The 13438-nt window shown below is 29.5% G+C and overlaps 1 protein-coding gene across 1 annotated transcript in view; it reads right to left on the bottom strand.

The window, feature by feature from the left end:
* LOC107446206 (protein c-ets-2-B) overlaps positions 1–3836 on the bottom strand; it is a 45105-nt gene extending 41269 nt beyond the window's left edge. The window contains exon 1 of the mRNA XM_043041798.2: positions 3601–3836. The gene's annotated coding sequence lies outside the window, so the exon portion shown is untranslated. The remainder of the gene's footprint in view (positions 1–3600) is intronic.
* Positions 3837–13438: the final 9602 nt, after the last annotated feature.

The raw sequence follows: 13438 nt of genomic DNA, 5'->3' as shown, positions 1-13438 counted from the left end.
TATTTTATTCTTTGTTGAACTTTTATGCGTATCAAATATTTAATTATTTTTACTATTTATTAGATTAAAAAAAAAGGAATGAAGAATGTTTTATGAAATCGGATCGTTTTATAAAAATATGTGATAGTTAAGTAAAGACGTATGATGACATTATACATGTTATAAATTATTCATGTTTATTTGAACAGCGCATACTGTTTAATTAAATCATTTAAAAAATCTTTTTTTGAAAAGTAGAATTAAATACGTATATAAAAATGAATGTCTGTTTGTGTGTGTCCTTTGTAGAGTCCAAAACCATTTGACCAAAAGCTATGAAATTTGGCATTCGGATAGTTTTAAGCACGAGAAAGGTCACTGTCTGTATTAGAACATTCTACGACGAACCTTTCGAGCGGGATGATCGAAAAACAAAATAGAATTTTCAGATTGGTTATTTCTCAGCCATTGTTTAAAAATTCAACTATAGACAATTCAATTTTTCAAATATTTTAAAGATATCATTAGTGATATTTGCTTGCTATTTGATTTAAAAAAAGTTTATTGCACGTACTTAAAAATTTAATTATTTCTTATTCGCTATTTTCGATAAATTCTATAAACAACATTAACGTGGTAGCATTCGTGAATTTCGTCACCAAATTAATATTTCTAAAGTTATCTGATAAAATGTGCTTATTTTGTTAATAGTAATTCTTTTAAAATGTGTTTCTGTAAGTATAAATAATGTAAAATCAACTGTAATTGAAATTAAAAAAAAAAGTTTTGTATTCAAAGGCAAAATTAATGGAAAAGTGATATTAATTTGCTTATTACAAACGTAAAAAATCGCCATACTATTATTTACGCCAATGATTCTTAATTTAGTTAATACAAATTAGATAGTGAAATGAAAGAAATAAGTTTTGTACTAAATGGCAAAGTTCGTGGAATAAAGTTATTTGTTCGTTTAGGAACCGTAAAAAATTGCCATATTATTATTAACGACAATGATACTTAATGAATGTTGATAATATGCATTTTTCGAAATAACAAAAATAACCAATATGCTTATAAGTTAAGTTAATGGAGAAAAGATACTTATTCGTTTTGGGGATATTATTCGACATGTTATTATCGATAACAATGCTTTATTAACATTGGTAATATGCATTAATAGAAATAAAAATAAATAAACTACGTGCTAAAAAGCAAAGTTAATAGAAAAGAGGTTAATAGGAAATTCGTTTAGGAGAACCGTGGAAAATCGTCATAAACAGATGACGCTGAATTAATTCTAGTAATATGTACTACTGGTACTATTGTAATTGGTGCAGCTTTAATATGAATTCTAAAACAGTTTTTCCGTAGTTTCAGAAAATATTTTTGCAGTGGTAAAGATAGTGTATTAATATTTCAATGAATTAGAATTATAAGAACTTTTTCCACTACTCCTTATAAATATTTTAAACTATAAATATAGTGCTTCAAAGTCCTCATCTAGGTTTACTAGAAATTCTATTTGTTTTTTGAAATTTGCAACAGATAAATATATTTCAAATAAAATATAAATGATGAAAGGTTATGCAATAAGCGCCAAATATGCTAATACAGATATAAAGACTGATAAATTAATTGATATATTGAGTGATTGATATATGGGCTGGGGATTATTAAAATTGCAGCAATAATATACTGTTTTAATACCGATTCTGTTGAAATAAGTGTTTTACGCTTCTTTGTCAGGGATATGTACCGGTGAAAATTATTCGATAGCGGTAAATTTTGACCATCATCAGTTAGCCGTGATCAATTTCATTACGCTAAGTGATGTTAATACAGTTAATCTCTATTCTGATGATTAACTGATTTGATTGAATTACAAAAAAAAAAAAAAAAANAAAAAAAAAAAAAAAAAAAAAAAAAAAAAAAAAAACGTGTTTTTTAGTAAAAAAACGTAAAGCCACAAGGAAGGGCAACTAATAAAATTAATAGTAAAAAAAAGAAAGAAATTATTTCAGCTTTATTAATTGATGAGATTAGTGGAGAAACCACGCAAGTGACATTATCAGAGAAGCTATAATCAGAGAAAGAAAGAAGTAATCTCTGAACTATTTTATTACCGATTTATTAGAAGGCGGGACTAATATTTATTTACCGTATTTTATTTATCACTCCCTAATTTGGAAGTAAAAATTATGCAAGCACACTGAAACTAATGTGGATAAGTTATATTAACAGTAAAGTAAAAGCATAAACAATTCTATTGCATTAAACATACCCCTATTGATGCAACCACTTTCTTATTTTTACTGATTCATAAATACCCCTATAAATGTCACTAGCCTGGTTCTTCCACTAAGCACTTTGATTGTGTCGGAATATGCCTTTCAGTTTTGTGCTTGATTTCATAGTGTTGTTCAGTAATGATCAACTGATTTTTTTTAATTCTCCCTGTATGAAGAACTGGTATTTAGCTAGTTTTTACACACAATTAAGACAAGCACACAATAACTAAATAATTTCAAAACTTTTTTTACGACATATGTAAATTTTATGACTCAAATAAAAATCCTTTTTTGATTTTGTTCATGGGTTAATAAAACTATTAAAATTGTTATCATGTTTCTTGCGAATCTTTAACTATATTTGGTGTAAAGATCTTTACCTGCTGATAAACTATGATATGATGTACTATTAAATTTTGAAATTAGTAATATTTAAAATTATTTTAACTATTTATAAGGTTATAATATTTAGTTGCTGACAAAACTTTAGGTCAGTCAGTCGTATGACTAAAATCTATTTTTAATAATTTTTAAAAATAGTATTTTCTTAAATTTATTTTTAAATCAAAGTGCTAAAGTTTCTTTTTCGTTTACTGTTTAGCAGCCCAAAAGTGTTTAGGCGCAGTCAAAAAATTAGTACAGTCACTTATTTAAAATAAATTTTTAATAGATTTCAATATCTAGTTTAAATATATACCCCCTAATTTGCTAATAAATTTTTTAATTGATGTTGAAATTAAATTAACAGTTGAAGTTTTTTTTTTGGGGAGGGGGGGAGTGACTTTAACCATTTAACAGTTAAACACACTTAACACACTTAACACACTTTTGACACACTTAACAGTAGTGTCAAAAATATAGCATAGTCATTTATTTCAAATGGATTTTAGAATCGATTTTGAATCTACTGATTTTAGTTACTTTTTAATTGAAATGTATTAGTTTATTTTCTTTTTCATGAAATATAAACAGGTTACAAGTTTTAGTTGCTTGCAAAAATTTAATCCATTCATATACTTAAAATTTTATATAAATAAAATCTATTACACATAAAATCTATTAGATATATAAAATCTATTATTTTATTTAAAAACATTTCAGAGAGATCCATACGAAAAAAATATTTTTTTCATTTCTGGAGTCTTTATAAAGTTCTTTTTTTTTTAAATATTTTTTTACCAGTGTTTTCATAATTGTTGACATTTTCAATCAATAATTGTTAGATTAAAACAAATCAGCCGAAAGCAAAACTGCTCTCCTAGCTTCATTTTTCCTAGATACCCCTATAAACATCCAGGAGCTATGAAATTCAAAGATATATTTGTTTACTTACCTCTATAACTTCCCCCTTTTCTTGACAGTGGGGGGCAAGGGATGATTCTTAACTTCTCCCACACCAAATTTAATTCTTCAAAAAACTCGTCACAATTTCACTTTCCTTCAGATTCTTTGTTACTCGAACCGGAAACTTCCTTCATCCGGTTCCTCTCATCCGGTTTTCATCTCTGAGATCCTTTAGCATCTTTTATCCACAGTGGGGTGTAAGGGGCAGACTTTTAGAGTGGGAGAGCCTTTATTTCCCTTTTTCTCCCCTTCCGTGGTCAACGCGCGAACACGTGCTAGGCCACACCCCTTTCTCCACTTTGAAATCTCTATCGGTGATGTGATTGGCTACCGGTGTCTAATTGGTAGCTCAGGATAGGTCCGGTGAGTTCTGGAATCGGTGTTTGATGCCATCAGTTTGTTGATTTGTGTGGGAAAACCGGAGACATATTAAATTAAAAATCGAGAATAATTTATTTCGTGAAATAAATATTTTCTAGCCCGCATTTTTTAGAGATTATTTACCCTATCATACCTGATTTTTTATCCGTTCATTTTGTTTTTGATGCGTTGTGATTTGATTTGTTTAAATTTTTAGTAATCAGTAATGAATTAAAGCTGAGCACAATTCTTTTTTAATGAGAGGGGTAGAAATGAACGAAAAGGTTTTTCTCAAATTTAGCCTATTACAGTGATGACGGACACTGAGTATTTTTATATAAATCATTTCGAATCATTTTGGGGGTGGTGAATGACACCTTCGCGAGAATTAATTGTTTTGAACATGTAGTTTTCAATTTTAATTATTTTATGATTGTAAATCTTCACCTATGACTAAACTGCAAAAAATCCGGATCAAATTACAGAATCAAGTACTGTTACACTGGGTGCAGCATCTGTAAAATATATTTTACAGTAAAATCCATTTTTCTATAAAATCCGTTTCAACTGTAAAATTTTAGACCGTAATTTATACAGTAACATTTGTTTAACAACAGTGATTTACGGATTTTACAGTAAATATTACTGTAAAAATTACGGCGTAACAGATTTTTTGTTCAGCCAAATGTTGTGGTAAAAATGAATTTCACGGTAATAAGTACCAGCAACCTGAGTGCCGGTATTTACCTGTACCTGTCTGTTAAGAGGACACTATACTACGGGAGAAATTCTGCAGAGCAAATATTGTTTTAACGAAATTAGTAATTAAGGGAAAGAAGAAGGAGTTCGAATAAACCAAAATTAAACCATGCTGGTTTATTTCCGCAAAATATCAAGATACAAATAAATTGCACGATGAGGAAGTAATTGTGCCAAAATTTGTTTATATTTGCCTGTGTGCATTATTGCATTCGCAGTATTTGCATTTTAATATTTTGAAGGAAATCATTTCTTTTTATTATTATTTTTTTATTTTACTTTCTGAAACTTTACGGAATTAGGCTTAGATTAAAGGCTTAGATTTTGAAACTCTCTTTATTTATCTGATTTCACTTTTTCTATAGTTTAAATTATAAATTTCCAAGGGATGTGAATCAGATTTTGAAGAATTTCCAGACAGTGTGGAATCTTCTTATTAAGACACCACTTCCGTCTCCTTTTTGAGTCCCTTATACTATTTTATTCTATAACCAACGTTGAACATCCATTCCATGCCACTATGTAAATGTTCAACTCTGTGTACTTGTAATTTTGAACCCGACCTAGAAGACAGAAAAATCCTGGATCACCCATAGAGGCAAACTCGTCTTTGCGATGGTCTTTTTAAGTGAAATTAACCCGCAGTTGCGTTAAATGGAAAAGAAAAACTCACTATGACTTCATACAGTTAACCCAACGACCAAAGACTTACTTTTTGTGAGCACATTCGTGAAGTAATAACGTTTAATGAAAAAATATTAACTTTTTTCACATTTATACGATCGGGTAGTCTCTTGTACTCAAAGATTACTTCTGAAATTGACATTCTTAATTGTGTACAAATGCTTCTTATAATGCAAAATAAAATAAAAATTTGGAGTTAAAAGTAAAAATAAATAAAAGAGTTATCTGTAAAACATGCACACTGAGAAAAAAAAGTATGGTCAAAAGTGCCAGATAATGGTACAGTTTTTCCTGTTTTTGAGTCTATGGGAACGCAAAAAAGATCAGTAATTTTTACCGAAACGTTTTAGTTATGATTTTGGTAAAATTAACAGTAAAGTACTGTTTTATAACATGTAAAATTTGATACATGTGATGAAATCTGGTAATTTTTAAGATGATGCCTTAAAGCATGGCATAAAAATCATTTATTCTGTTAATTTTACATTTCAGTTCTGTATTTTTTACTAAATGAGTGGTAAGAAGAACAATAATTTTGAAAAATAGAATTTACAGCAAACACTCACCATGCGAACCAAAAAGGTACGAAATGAATGGTTTAAATACAGTATATTTCAGAATTATTAACCGGAAATGTGATTTTTTTTATCCGAATGTTCTTTCCAGAGAGTACAATAATTTAACTAAAATTTTTTTCTTTGTGTACGATTAATAAAAGGAGTCTCCTACAACATAATCTATAATTTAAATCTATATTTCATATTTTCACTTTTTACCTAGTAAATAAATAAAAGAAATAATAATGATGCAACAAAGCAAGCATACTATTTGAATTGATCCCATATTTTAGAAAACAGTTAATCGCGATTTTAATACATTTTACTCTAAACTTATTTTTAATATATCTCCTCTTCGATTTAAGAAACACTTTCATTAATTTTTGCCATAGCATGCTAACATCTATACGTACATATAGAGGCGTACCCTCTATATGTACGCCTAGGTTTCGGCAAAGATCAGGGCTGAAAGCCCATATATATCGAGACGGAAAAGGGTAAAAACTGGTAACAAATAAATTTTATTTTTCAGTTTTTTTCCGGGAATAATAAAATCCTTAACTACCAATTGTTTTCAATGGATGCAATTTTTATATTGAATTGCTTCTTCGCCGTGAAAAATTTCCTTACAGTGAATTGTTATTGTTGAGAATAGATTAACTCCTCCCAAATATTATCTAATATTGAAATAGTTCTTCTACCAGTATTTTCTCTTTTCCGTCTCGCTTTCAGGCCTGGCAAAGATTCGATGACACTTTTAGAGTATTCTACCATTTCATAAGAAGGAGAGAAACAACTCACACCCGTTGACGCTCCCAAAATTATTAAAAAATGGCAACTAAGGCTCATCTCTCGCCTTGTTATCGACATTTTTACAATTTCAAAGGAATTGAGAAAGCAAATTGTTTCATTATTGGTATTTCGCGAGTATTCCTGTGTGCAAAATGCTGCTTATTTTAAGTTTTAAGGATTCAAATATTAAATTTAATAAAAATAATTACTGCTAATAAATATTTTTGAAATAATAGTTATACCAGTATTTAGATTTACGTAAAGAAAACATAAAAGTTATTTTTCCTTCTCTTCTAATTTTAAGATTAGCCTAATAACTTTAAAAATTCAAATTTTGATTCACCTAAAATTAAGTTCGTCAGCAACTCATACTTTTTTTTAAAATAAAATTAATGAAAATATAGGAAGCATTTTATTTATGCATTAACATAATTTAAGTTTGTGAAAACATTTTTTTTTAAATAATAATACAGTCTAGTAGTTATAGAGAACGAAGAAGATTGTTTATGATGAAAAATCAATACAAAATACATTTTTTGACAAAAAACTTTGTTATGTTGCTATACTTGATGCATAAAAACTTCTCTTGAGGGGAGGATTGAACTTCTTCCAGACAGGTAAATGAAGCATAATTTCCAAAGAATATCTTTACTCTGAATGAGACGATTGGGATAATATTTTTAAAATTAATGAGCATTATATTTTATAACCGTCGTAGAACAGTCGACCCAATTTTATGGGTTTACGACTACTAATGTTCAACTCCGTAGACTTGTAATTTTGAACCCAATCCAGAAGGCAAAGGAACTCTTGGATCGAGTATCGGGGAGAAATTTGCCTTCGTGGAGGACTTTTTGATGGAGCTATCCCGCATTTGCGTTACATGGAGAGGAAGACCACGAGAACCTCCCACGGTTAGCCTGACGGCAAGGGAACTCTAACCCATGATCCATCTACCAATGAGGATATTTCACGTCAGCACTGTGGTCGGTGCAAGCCGGATGCGGAATTCGTATCGACTGGGATTCGAACCCGGTACGTCGCTTTGTGAGGCGAACGCTCTATCCCCTGAGCCATCAATAATCATTATATGCACAAAAAGTACGAATTGATATCTAAACAAGTAATACATTGCTTCTCGTGTATTTTTTAAATTTTTTTACTCTGAAGCAGAAGAAACTACACTCAACTCACTAGAGCTTATAATTCAAAAGTGCAAGAGATTTTATGTGCAAGAATTACTTCTTTGGACAAGTCCTTAATAATATATTGCATTACATTGCATTGATATCCAGTTTAGAAATTATAATGATTTGCTTCATAATAAGCTCAATTCAGAAATGGTACTCTTTATACAAAAAAAAACTTTCGTAGCGAAAATCATTTTAACTTTTGAAACCTTAGCCTTTTTGATACGTGTTTGATCTAATTTGATGAAGTGAGAATTAATATACAGGAAGCAATACCTCACTTGTCTGCATAGCAATATGAAATGCAATACGCGCAACTGCAAATATGTACGCTTTGTACAAAAAATTTATATATTCGTAGTTGTGCTTATAACTACTCAGCAATTTTTCTTAATTGACTCCTGATTAGTCTCATTCAATTCAACGTACAAAATTACATCGGAAAATATACATTTCATGCTCAGATATTTCCTTGATATTAATGTGAAGTTTATACGCAAGTACGAGTCAAAAAAGTACTTTTTATGCATAAAAACTCTTGCAATTTTTGAACTATGCGTTCTATTAACGTGTGCAATATAGTCCCACTCGATTCAGCGTAAAAACAAGTTCATAGGAAAGAGTATCTCACAAGTTTAGATAGCAATTATCAAATCTGTTAATAGTTACAAGTAACTTTTTTTTAACATTTTGCATATAAACCGATTATAAATTTTTAACTTTTAGTTTGATCGTCTTGCAATCAGTCTGATTCTATTCAGCGGGTAAAAATACATCGGAAACAGTGTCTGACTTGCCTGTCCAGAAGAAATTCAATTTTCCTTCTCAAATCATTCCCACTTTCGTCAAAAAAGGGGAGAAGCGTACAGAAAAGAGTACAGGAGTTTTCAGGTATTATTTACAATAACGTAACAAAGCTTTCTCTCAATAAATACCTTGGGTATTAAATTTTTTTAAACTTTAATGGACTCATCTTTTATCATAAATAAATTTAAAACCAAATCCTATTGAAAAATTTTCATCTTTATATGTACGTGCTTTTTTTTAAGGCTAGCCTTATTCTTTCTGTCATTATTTTTTTCTTTATAATTTGTTGCCGTTCATGATTTATTCCTTTCAGAAGTGGTCCTAAGCCAGTGTACAAAAAATACGTTGAAAAATATAAAATTTTACCCTTAATTCAATCTATATACTCGCTACTGTATTCCTTCGACCAAAAAAAAATTTTTGTTTCATTATTTATCACCAGAACATTGCTGGAATCACGATTATACGCATTCAGATACGTGTAATCATGATTTTCGAATGCATCTTTTTTCAATCAACTTCGGCAAGCAAGAGTTGTCATATTTAAGGAAAATTGCTATTAAAAACAGTTTATAACCTGTAACTTCTTAGCAACTCTGAAAGAGCTTCTTACTTTAAGCGGTAAGTTTGTTTGTTTTTTCTTCTAAAGTTTAACTGAATGAGATTAGAAGCGAAGTTGAACGTAGCCTCCAGAAAATTCTATTAATGTAAAAATTGTTTACAAAAATAATGAGTTTTTTTTTTCCTCGGTTGAGCTTCTGCTTTAGTTTAACAAATTATTTTGAAACAGCTCACAAACATATTAATTTGTTTGAATTTACACTAATTTTCAATAGGGTAAATACAAATAAATTAATATGTTTGTGAATTAATATGGTTGTGAATAGTTATAGAAATGTTGTAACTATTTTGAATAGTTACAACATTTAAAAGTCAGAGTTTTTTACTTAAAAATCGGCATCGTTTACCTAACCGAAACTGTGACAATTATATCCGTCACATGTGAAGACGTTTTAAATTTCAAGAGACAGTTTATTAATTTGAAATTGTACGAGGCATAGAGCAGCCAAGTTTACTTTGGTTGATTAGCTAAATCAAACTTGTTTTTCAAATTAAGCCAATATATTCAGTAATATTCTATTTAGATATTGCCTTACCATTGAAGGAGGGGAGGTTTGAATCACTTTTACATTTTTTTCTTCCCTTAGTCATAATTGCTTTTTCAAGTGAACATTATTTGCTATCTTATGTTTAGCATCTGTTTTTTTTTTTAATTGTTTTTTTTTTACTTAAATTATAAACTATACTTTTTTGAATAATGTTTCAAGAGTGTAGAAACTTGGTCAAAACTCCCTACTTAGGGATGATACAACACCTCCTAAAGAGAGAAGGCCTCAGCACTGGTTACCATAAACAAGAAAATTGATCCTTCAGTTGTCCAAACGTAATGGCATATCTTTCGTATTTCCTCCCACTGCGCAGCTGAGTAGCCCGAACGTAGCGATATCTTTCCTAAATTTCTTCCACTAAGGAATTTATGTTCGTTACGTCGAACAAGTATTTTCATATGTGTTAAGGCTTTCTCTTTTCTAGGAGGTGCTGCGTGATCTGATCCTATGTGTGGAAACTTTGATTCCCGAGAATTAAAAGATTTATTTAAAATTATGCAATAATAATTAAATTTCTCATATTAAAAGCTATAATCATATCTTCTTAAATACTAAAATTTCGTTCTTTATTTTTTTTTTAATTCCCAGAAAATATCTGAAAAAACAGATTTTACACTTTTTTGTGCTTTCAAAATTAACAAATTTCCATTGACAGCGAGTCAATCGACAACAAAGTTCTCGAGAAAACTGTTCAAAATATTATTCATTCTGATTTTACCACTCAATAAACATGAAACATCTTAAATTCTCTATGAATGAAGAAAGAATGACAGGACCCCACCTATTCTAAATCTATGAGGCTCTTGAAGTTATCTATGGCCAAAAAAAAAAAAAAAAATTGTGAAATAAGGAGCACTTACCATTATTGGGGATTTGAAGTACATAATGCACCTTCATTTAGAAATTGTAGTTTCCTGTAAAATCATAATCTTTCGAACATTTTTTTAAAAGGGTTCAATATATTTATCAATCGTATTTTTCTTATTCGAGAATTGTATGAGTTTTTTTTTTGGGGGGGGGGGGAAGTGTAGGTGGGAAGTAGTGGGTGTTAACACGGAAAACATTCTCCTTGATTTTAGTATTGAATAATTCTCCAGATGTATATGTTATTTAAAGAAAGTGGCTGATTCTAACCGTTAAAACGTAACATGTTTAGAGCAAAAATTAGAGAAATTTTAGAGGAACTGGATAGAATGACACATATTGCTAAATTATTCAAGATTCTGAAAAGCCTTTTTTTTTTTACAATAAATGAAAACCGTGACGTAATTCTAAAGGCAGAGGAACAAAGTGTTCTAATTTCATGACAACGTTCTCGTGAAGTAGAATTTCAAAATCTAGGGAAAGCACTGAATGATTTGCTAAAGTTCATGCGCAATATTAAAAGATGTCATTTGAAAAAATTTAAATATATTTCTAACCTTTATTGTACTGTATTAAATAATACTTTTACTTTATTGACCTAGAACTGCGTATTAGGGAGTTTTATAATTCCATTTAATGTTTTGCATGTTTTTGCCTGTATTTATGAAATGTCAATATTTGTGCTAATTTTATATAATCACAATATAGTAATCTCTCGTTTTAACGTCCAATTCTGTTTGAAAAACTAAAGACGTTATATTGAGAGTCGACTGTATCAGCGCGACTTCGACTCAGTATACTATTTAAAATAAAGTCATACATTATTCAGTTTTGTTATTTAACAATAAGTTATCTTTGGATTCCAAAATTCTAAAACCAAATTTGTTTAGTTATGTTGCAAAGTTAATTTAAAAGATAATGCAAACTGTTTTCATTAACTGTTTTAATTGTCATTATTAAAAGTTTTCTAGTTAATGAATAAAATCTTCTAGCAACAAGATGTCATAAATATATAAATATAAATGTATGTATAAGTGTGTATGAGATTAAACTTCTAACTCTTATTGAATAATAAGTTTGTACAGTATCAATATTTTTCGTGAATATATGTAATAATTAAAATTTATTTCTTCTGTCATTATGTGTTGAAATAATATTTTTTCTAAAAAAAGCAAAATACGTTTAATTTTAATCCATACATTAAAAATTAATTGTTTGAATAGAAATGAACAATTTATTGAGAAATAATGTAAATAATTTTGTAGGATTTGGGTAAATCACATACAACTGTAATTTAAATAATGAGACGATTTAGATCGAAAATAACAGTGAACAATTAATCTCATAATAGTGAATACCTATTTTTTTAAATTTAATTTTATAACTGGTGTTGAACAGCCGACTGAAACTAATCTAGAAGACAAGGGAACTCCAGGATTGGGACAAACTAGCGTAAGTGGAAGAATTTTCAGTGGAACTAACCCGCTCTTGCGTTCCATGGAAAAGAAAACCTCCCAAGGTTAGCCTGACTGTAAGGTGATTCTAACCCATGATCCGACTACCACTGAGGATATTTTAAAACAGCAAGGTGGTCGTTGCGAGCCGGGAGCAGAATTCGTATCAACCGACCACTGCTAGGGTTAAAACCTTAATCATCTCATTGGGAGGTGAATGCTCTAGCCCAGTGTTTCTCAAAGTGGGCGATAACGCCCCCTTGGGGGCGTTTGAAACCTAGAGGGGGGCGTTAAGGGGCCCAGAAAAAATGGGGGGCGTTGATGTGGGTTAGGGGGGCGATGTATAATTTGTAATTTCATTTACTTTATATAGTATTTTAAATTTCACTAAAATTAAAACACACCTACTACACAGTAACGAATAATTAGTTTATATTTCTACCCTGTATGATGTTATAAAAACTTAAAATACTTAACATAGATTTCGTAGGATAGCCCGCACACCGTACGCAATCAAGTTGTAACAAGTTTCTGCGGATAGATAAAGGGACATGATCGATGATAGTTAAAAAATTAGAGCAATTTTACCTTAATCACATTGTACCAGAAATTATTTTAAACATTAGGAAAAAAACTAACATGCAGAGTTTTGAAATATTATACATACGTAAACTAACATAAATTGAATTTTTCTTTACTTTCTTTCTTGTTTTTAACATAAGGGCATTTTACAGCATTTTCCTAGCATTTTATAAGAAATTACTAATGTAAGAATCATCATTTTTATATAAAATGGAAATGCGTATATAATTAATGTTTCAAAAAATTGTGTTAGAAATTTTTTTATGTAATTATCCCATTACCGTCCAGTGTCAAATAGTATAGTAAGCCTAAACAGTTCACTTATTGTAAACATCGTTTACTATTTCTATATATTATAAATATTAAATATGACAAATAATAAAAACGCTGGCTTAGGCGGCGGTTTTCAATTGAACCAGTTCTAAATTATAAACTTAGATTCTGTGAGAAATTACCCATATTTATCTATAATGCGAAATGATATTAATTTATTTTCCGTAGTTAAATAAGTTATTATTGTTAGTAGTATTTTTTACTAGTCGAAATATAAAATTTTAATTATCTTATGATGAGAATCTTATATTATGATGATATATTATATCTTATTAT

The sequence above is a fragment of the Parasteatoda tepidariorum genome, chromosome 3 (genome assembly GCF_043381705.1).
Source record: "Parasteatoda tepidariorum isolate YZ-2023 chromosome 3, CAS_Ptep_4.0, whole genome shotgun sequence".
In the NCBI taxonomy this organism is placed as follows: Eukaryota; Metazoa; Arthropoda; class Arachnida; order Araneae; family Theridiidae; genus Parasteatoda; species Parasteatoda tepidariorum.
This window is presented reverse-complemented; position numbering and strand designations above follow the sequence as displayed.